The sequence below is a fragment of the Myotis lucifugus genome, unplaced genomic scaffold (assembly GCF_000147115.1).
Source record: "Myotis lucifugus unplaced genomic scaffold, Myoluc2.0 scaffold_2377, whole genome shotgun sequence".
Taxonomy (NCBI): domain Eukaryota; kingdom Metazoa; phylum Chordata; class Mammalia; order Chiroptera; family Vespertilionidae; genus Myotis; species Myotis lucifugus.
Window position 1 is genome coordinate 16,957 of NW_005873425.1, and position 9,259 is coordinate 26,215.

At 35.1% G+C, this 9,259-nt stretch overlaps 1 non-coding gene across 1 annotated transcript; it reads left to right on the plus strand.

Moving 5' to 3' along the window:
• Positions 1-6,857: 6,857 nt before the first annotated feature.
• On the plus strand, positions 6,858-6,991 carry LOC111824565. The gene has a single exon (XR_002827672.1). It is a non-coding gene; the product is annotated as a U11 spliceosomal RNA (small nuclear RNA).
• Positions 6,992-9,259: the final 2,268 nt, after the last annotated feature.

Sequence of the window (9,259 nt, forward strand, 5' to 3'; positions counted from 1 at the left end):
TAGGCTCCATCCACACTGTCCTCCTCACTGTTTGTGGGCTGTTCCCTGCTCTTTTCTGGGTTATATTTTATGAGGCAATTCCCACTGTTTAGAAACAATTCCCTATCCCTACACTGCTGATTTCTCATTCTTGTTTCTGCTCAGATAGGACCTTTAAGAGAAGCTTTTCCCAGGAACCTGAGAAAGTAAGTGTCTATCCTATCAGTCTCTATATACCAAGTGTCACTAATTTTAAACGACAGCAAGCTTCCCTACATTTATTTTGCCATAGATAATGATCCCAATCTTTCTGAAACCCAATTCAATAATGTAGATTATTTTACAATTGTTTCTATAGTTAATAAAATGTTAAAGTGATTACTAACAATTAGGGTGATTTTCATGATGGAGCATTCCCCTCATAATAGATCTTATTCCAATTATAGCATCTGATAGATGTGTATAAGTCCTCAGGCAGCTGATATTACATTAATAACCACATTATTTGATATCATATGTGAGAGATACATTTCACATTTTTCAAAGAAAATATTTCAATTGTGTTGCCTTAAAATTCTAGTAAAAGATGTATATGTGAGGGGACCTTATCTATTCTGAGGAGTCGATTTTCCTGGGATTGGAGAATGTACCTGGTGGTGCCTGATTTCAGCCAATAGAAGTCGTTTATTCCTTAGAGAGGCGTGATCATGGTGCAATGAAACACAAGGATCTTACTTTGACAGCATCTAGTGACAGCCACATACAGCACTCAATCACAAGAAGAGGCTGGGCCTTAAGAGAAAACACTCTGCATTTTCAGCTCTCATGAAATTAAATCTTGAAGGTCCCACTAATTACCAATGCCCTTTTAGCCCTTCTCTTTTAAAAGCAGAATAAATTTTTGTGATATTCTAAAAGTGCAAACCAAATTAATGGAAATAAATAATGTGATTTATTTTTTAAATATGTTTTTATTGATTTCAGAGAGGAAAGAGGAGGGAGAGAGAGATAGAAACATCAATGATGAGAGAGAATCATTGATCAGCTGCCTCCTGCATGCCCCACACTGAGAATTGAGCCTGCAACCCTGGGTATGTGCCCACTAGCTGGGTGTGGGCATGTACCCTAACCGGGAATCCAACCTTGACCTTCTGGTTCATAGATCAATGCTCAAGTAGTTAACATATCATCCATTTTTTAAAACATGCATAAAATGGTAGAGTAACCAGCCAGGCCTATTTTTTGTAATTCTAGCTTGCCTTTAATATATCTAGGTAGAATATTGATGAAATCACATGCATATATGTTCCAAAACTTTTCATTAATGTTTAATATTTTTAGTATAACAATGTCAAAATAGCTATGAAACTATAAGCAAATGAATTTTGTGAAGAGTTATTTGAGTTATTCTCAAGGCAATTAGGAGCATGTGAGCAAGTTGGTGTTAAAGCATTAAATATAGAAGGTATTGAAGTTAAGTGTATGGCAAATACGTTGTTTGTTTTTAAAAGTTTTACTTTCATGTCTTATTTCCCTGTTTTATTTTTGCTTCTAAGCTGTACTGTAGTTATATTTGTTGTCAAGACTAAAAAGAAAATACATGTTCAATTTTTAAATGAAACCATCCAAAATTCTCTTGGGCAAAGAACTTGTGATAACTAAATATACTCTACCATTTTTTGCATGTTTTTAAAAATGGATGATATGTTAAGTAATCAGAATGTTTCTTTCAGTATGAGGTAGAAGTTAATTGTGAATATTTAGTGAGGATTTGAAAAATATTACCATGTCATTTACTGAATGCTGCACCTTTTCTTCCTTCCTTATCATATTAAAGTATACCAGGGATGAGTAAAATCCACATCACTACCTGTTTTGTAAATAAAGTTTTATTGGAACACAGCCATACTTATTCGTTTACATATTGTGAATGGCCGTGTTTCTGCTACAAGGCAGCATTAAGTAGTGTCACAAAGACTGAATATCTATAAAGACTAAAATATTTATTATGTAGCTATTTCCTGACCCCTGGATAATATATATGAGGAGAGAAAGGAATGGATGGAGAAATAGAGATATAGATAGATATGATATCTAGGAAAACACACACACACACACACACACACAGATATTTATATGGATTTTTTTCTTCTCATCTAATCTATTCCATTCATTTAGAATAGGTTTTGAAGTTTATAGGGCAATCTTATTTGCTTATTTTTAGCCTCTCTTTAACATGACTATATTATATTCTAAAATATTAATTTAGGTACTTTCTAATTTTTTCTTTCTCTTTTGTCCTCTCATTAGTTCTTCCATTTGTGCTTGTTTTACTTCACCATATAACACAGAGCAAATCAAAAGCTAAAGAAAACCCGGACTTCCCCACGAGATAGAAAAGAGTTGGCTTCATGCCTGTGGGCAAGTGTCCATTATCTAAACTAGAAAGCAGGGAGTTAAAGTGAAGAGCAAGATATAGAGGAAAAACCTTCAGTTTGGAAAAGAAAGACAGACTCAGGCACAAACAAAAGTCTCAGCTTCTAGCTCTACTAATATGTGGCCATCCACAAAAACAAAAAACAAAAAACCACTAATTATTCTCTGAGTTCAACTCAACCTGTTAATAGTCCAGGATACTTGGATATAGGGAAGCCCACTGCCTGAACAGGGCATGTGGAAGCTGGATGCCTTGAGTAAAGATGTAGACTTTTTCGGGGGGCGGGGGGGGGGGGGTTGAGGATCTCTCCCTGGTCAAGTAATGTTGAAAAGAACCTGAAGAGTAGTTCCTAATATGTTGGGATACCATTGGGCAAATTAACAGAATAACAAACATTTTAATTATTATTATGTAACTTAAATTAAATTGTAATTTTTAATTATGTGTATTTTCTACACTATAGTAAAACTTTTTTTTAAAAAAATATATTTTATTGATTTTTTACAGAGCGGAAGGGAGAGGGATAGAGAGTCAGAAACATCGATGAGAGAGAAACATCGATCAGCTGCCTCCTGCACGCCCCCCAGTGGGGATGTGCCTGCAACCAAGGTACATGCCCTTGACTGGAATCGAACCTGGGACCCTTGAGTCCGCAGGCCGACGCTCTATCCACTGAGCCAAACCGGTTCGGCACTACTATAGTAAAACTTTAATGAAGTTTTAAAGTAATGATTTAAAAAACCCTAGCCCATATTTTATGAAAACATATACAAAAACTTGCAAGTTTAAAACTTCAAGTTGACGCTTCTCTCCAGTAAAGTATATTCTGTACTTATATACGTCATTGTCTCTCGGAGTCTCAAAATTGAGTTGCAGCAGAATCATTTGTGGAGCTTGTCAACATCCCCAGAGATTCTTAGTCAATAGTTGGTGATTTTATGGGGGCAATAAATATATCATCCCTTTCTTTTCTCCTGAGGCCAAACATGCCGGAGATGCCTGTAGGAGTTACACTGATGGGGATGAAAATATGATTTTTAACTGACAATAGTATTAAGAATTCATCTCTTGGTTTACAGTTGGGTGGGCCGATTCACTTTCCACTCCTGAATGAGACAGGCACCCCAGTCAGCCAGCCAGTCACCTGCAGCGTGGACAGTCCCAGCGCTCTGCTGAGAGGAAGGTGCTGACAGAGCGATGCATCTCGTACACAGACTGGCTCCACCGGCGAAGCTGGTGAGCTAATCTGGACCAGTTCCTTCTCTCAAACTAATGTATCAAATCAATCTCTCTTCCCCCAGGAAGAGGAATAAATAAGTATAAGATGAGACTGGTAATGTTACTTTATCTTAAGTATTTCCATGTGCAAGGATTAGGAGGTAGGGAAAAAAACATTGCCACAATATTCTTTAGTGGGTTTTATAACTACTTTGAAAATTGAATTAGTAGTAGTGGATGATTTAAAAAAAGCCTGCACATATAGATTTGTATATTCACATTTTCCTGTAAAAATGTTGCAATGTATTCCTGTGATTATAAAAGACTTGACCTTGACTATTAACTAACTTGCTAAAGCCAAGTGTATAATAAACAGAATTTCAAGAATTATATCGTGAATTTCTTTAGATTCCCCTAGATGCAGACTGAGACAAGGATTCTAGTGCAAATAGTTTATGAAGGTAAATGAGAAACAGAAGGACAGGGGAGACAGCCTATACAGGATGCCCAGGTCTAGTGTGGGCTGTTGGAACTTTTCCACTGGAGAGAAACTAGGAGCCAGTATAGAATATGCCCCTCGCAGTCATTCCCCTGAATCAGGGTGCTTCTCATGGGATATGTGAGTACTAACTCCTGTCAGCCACGTGGGTGACTACTCCTAGGATAGTTCATCCCCTGGCACTTCTGGCCACCATGGCAACAAAGCTGGCTCCAGCAGCAGGACAAAGCCCTCAGGCAAAAGAATGCAGATGCTGGGAGTTGAAGATCAAACTGCCCTGGTAAAATCCCAGAGCTTAAAGAAAAGCTTTTTATTTCACCATAGAGTGTTTGCTCTATAGATTGTGAAACTGTGCTTTACCAGATCAACATATTTTCTCATTTTGCCTTATTTTTAATTGGAGCTTGAGTTTTATTTGCCACTTTATTTGCACCTACTAAACATTTCTTAATGATTTTTCTTCTTTATTGATGGGGCAAATTATAATGACTGACTTTTAAATGTTAAATAAAACATATATTCTTTGAATAAATTGAACATGCTCGTGTGTTTTTTTAAATTCATTCAATGTCCTGTTGAATTTAAGATTTTTGCTTCTATATTCATTAGGAGAGAGACCAGTAATTTTTTATCTTGATACTCTTGCTCTGTTTGGCATAAAGGTTAAGCTGAACTCATAATTAGTTGGCCACTCTACCCAAAGTGTTAATTCTCTGGAAAACTTTTATAAGATAAGACTGTAATTCTTTCTTCAATAATTGGTATATTTTCTCAGTAAGACATTTAGAACACTTTGAAATTATGAATTTAGCATTTAGAGTAACATACTATGCGCAAGAGTTTCTGATTCATGTGTCATATTTTGTAGGTTATATTTTTCTAGGAAATCATTCCTTTAATATAAATTTTCTAAACTTATTTGCATTTTAAACAATTTTATTGTTTTTGTAATATATGAAACATTTGTTACAATGCTACTATTTATTATTGACATTGACTTTAACCATTTTCAACTTTTTCACATTTAATTAATCAGTCTCACTAGAAACTTAGCAATATGATACGATTTCTCAAAAGTAAGTTTTATTTTGTATTCTCTTTATTGTATGTCTCCTTTTTATTTATACATTTCTAATCTATATAATTTTAATTCCTTGTATTTTCTTTCGAGTTTTTTGCTGTTCTTTTTCTAACTTTTAATATAGATGCTAACTCTTTAATTTATATATTATTTTATTTTCTTATATTTGAACTTCTTGCAATGCTTTGGCTGTTTCCCATACATAAAAAAAAAGTTTTAAGAAAAGTATCAAATATATACAAAGTAAAGAAAATAGTAAAATTACACCCTCCCCCATCATGTACACAAACTCCAGCATAAATCACTATCAATGCATGACCAATCTATCCATATACATTGCAGTATTTTTCACTGATGGATAGGACATTTCTCAAAATATAATAATACATTATATACATTGCAGTATTTTTCACTGATGGATAGGACATTTCTCAAAATATAATAATACATTCTCAACATCTAACATTTTTAGTAACAATTTTTTAATATTCTCAAATTTCTAGTCAATGTCTAAATTTTCCTAAGTATTTCATTTTTATTTTTATGTTCAAATTGGTGAAATCAGAGCTTAATAAAAATGCCCATACTTTGAATAGGACTTTTAAGTCAAATGTCTTTTAAACCATAATGTTTACTTCTCATCTTTTCCCCTTGCTATCTATTTGCTGAATATATTATGTCATTTAGTCTATAGATATTCCTAAATTTGGAAATTTAGGGCTCACTACATTCTCTGCTACCTTTAGCATATTCCAAATTCCCCTGAATTTCTTGCAAATGGAAGTTAGATCTAGAGGCCTAATGTATTAAGGTTTGGATTTTAGGAAAACATACTTCATAGCTGATCTTGAATATTTCCTTACAAGGCATGTCTTTTTTGTTGTCTCTGTACTTGGGATGTTGAATCGATGAGCCATTTCAGTTGTTATCTGTTTGATTTATCCATTATGAATTTTCCTATTACTATATCACTTATTGTTTTAGCAGCCATTTATGGTTATTACCTGTATCCATTGTTTTTATAGGGTTATAAGATAAAGATATTATAATTCTATTAATCATTCTTTGTCTTATAGCTAACATTTTTATATTAATATATTTCCATCATATAGTATTTGGTTATCCTGATGTACAGTTAAATCACAGAGGAAAGTGAGGGAAAATACTTAATTCTTATCCTTAGTTACCAATTTCATGAACTGACACCTCATTATGTTCCAAAGTTAATTATAACTATTTTATCACTGTAACTGGGAACATAGAATTTTAATATATTTTCTGTTTCAAATCATGGAAACCTTGATTGACTGGTAAATAAATTGCCCCAACATTGTAGAATTATCTATTAAATGGCTCCTGAGTTGTGATCAATTTTCCACTGATTTTTGAAAAATGTTTTCACAATATTTCAGGCTCCCAAATGTGGAAACTTCAATTCCCTAAGGAGTCTTATTTCAGAATTTTTATATGATGTGTCCTTTTTTTCATCTACTTCAAACTATTTTCCATCTTATTATGATGTTATCTTTGAAGTAATGTTCTTAATTTTTATGTATATGAGAATATTCTAACTCCCTTTTGGTTATTCTTTTCCACTTAATTGAATGTTGCTAAGACATATACTCAATATCAGAGGTAGGTTAAAAAAGGGCTTCTGTCATGAGTGGCACATGCAGAGCAGCTTGATTGCTCTATGTGTGGAATCGACATCAAGAGATTTCGGAAGAATTAGTTTTTGGTCCTTGGGCAGCTGGTAATCATTGGTCCTGGTGCCTGCAAAAAAAAAAAATCAGAGGTAGGTAAACTGTGGGCCATATCCAGCCTTATCCTATCTAATAAAGAGGGAATAAGCTAATTGACCCTCACGCTGTCGCAAAGATGGCAGCGCCCACAGCCAATAAGGAGGGAATATGCTATTTGACTGCCCCACCCTCAAAGATGGCAACGCCCACAGCCAATAAGGAGGGAATATGCTATTTGACTGCCACGCCCTCAAGGATGGCAGAGCCCAAAGCCACAAGATGGTGGTGCCCAGTTTCCTCAGCCCCACTGGGGTGGCAGGTGCGTGGCAAGGCCAGGCCCACCCCCAGGCGGGCCCAGCCACTCCGCACACCTACCTCTGGAGTCCCCCAGTCCCTTAAGCCCCCCAGCCGCCCAGGGCTGGCCGGAGACACAGGCAAGCCTTGGATGGCACCTGCCCAGCTACCCAGGGCCACCCGAGGCTCAGGTAACCAGGGCTGGCCGAGGCTTGTACTGCTGGCAGTGGCAGCAGAAGAGGTGTGATAGGGCGTCGCCTTCCCCTGATCTCCGGGTCGTCTCTTGCCCCTAGGGCTCCTGGACTGTGAGAGGGGGCAGTCTGGGCTGAGGTACCCCCCCTCCAGTGCATGAATTTTCATTCACCGGGCCTCTAGTTTTTTATAAGTAAAGATTTTTTGGAACAGTGTCATGTTATTTAGTTCTTTATATTGTCTCTGGCTACTTTGACACTACAATGTCAGAGAACATATTGTCCAAAAAACCTAAGATGTTTGTCCTCTGTCACTTATGTAAAATGTTTGCTAACTCTTTATCAATATGAATTCAAATCATTGAAATGTATTGAGATGTGCTTTATGGTTCAATATAGTTTCATCTTGAAAAACTGTTTCACACAGGATTGAAAAGAACGTGTACCCTGAAATTGTGTGAAAATTTACAGTAGATACGCTAGTTCTTATTTGTTATTGGTTCAAAACTTTCATATACTTAGTAATGTTTAACTACTTGTCTAATCAAATATTGAGAGATATAAGGCTATGCTCATAGTCATATGGCTGCTTATTTATCTATTTCTCTTTATTGTTTTGATTTAATATGTTTTCTGATTTTTGTATATTTAGAAGTGATTCATTCGTCAGTTATTTAACAACTATCAGAGCTATTACAATTTGAACTTTTGACTTACAACAATCTAATATTAATTGGCACCTTTATGCTGCTGGGAAAATGCAAGGACCTTAGAGCACTTTGACTGTTTCCTCCCCTCCTGGTACATATATACTATTTTTCATTGCATTAATATGTCCACATGTATTTTCAAAGACGATGTTTATTTATATTAACTTTATTTTCCATTCCATTTCTGTGCTTCTGACAGGGATCATTTCCTGAGGGTAACTTCTTATCTGAAGTTAACTTTTATAATTTCCTTTATGCAACTTTGCTGATTGTGAAGCCTCTCGATTTTTAAATCAGTATAACAATGTATTTGTTTTACTTTCATCATTGCAGGGTATTTTTTTATCAATATAGAATTCTGAGTTGGAAGTTATTTTTTTTTTACTATATTAAAAATATCCTCTTATTGTATTCTTGATTATGCTATTGTTTTTGAGAGGTGAACTGTCAGTTTAAATGTTGCTCATTTGATGATAATCTTTCCCCCCATCTTCTACACGCTTTTAAGATTGTGTGTGTTGGTGTGCATGTGTGTGCATTCATGTGTGTGAGTTTAGTTTTATGCAGTTAAACTGCGTTGTTTCTTGATGTGAATTTCTTTTTTTTTTTATTCTCACATGAACTACATTGAACTTTTTGAAGTTTAGATCTCGTAATTGACACAAAGACATAAAAATCCCAACAGTTACATTATCATAGTAATGGTTTCAATCCATGTGAATCATATTTTTCCTAAGAAATGAACAGCAAATCAGGAGATTATTATTTCATTTTACCTTAGAAAAGAAAGCAGTGGCTGTTTGTGATATGGTTAGTCCATAACACTGAACACTCATTATTACATTTTTGTTTTACCTGGCAGAAAGGAATTCATGTATCAAAAGTAAGTTTTACTTTTAAGAATTCCGTTCTCCTGGAAGAGAATGGCCTCCAATGCTGGGATGAAAAAATTGTCATCTAGGGATTAACTGTAGAGATGCTTTCTTCTAAAAAGAAGTACAACCTTGGTGTTGGTTATTTTATTGTTCAGGAAATAAGATTTTTTTTTTTTTTTTAAAAAGAAAAAAAAAATACACATATCTTACTAGAGAAGAATATATGAAGTGTA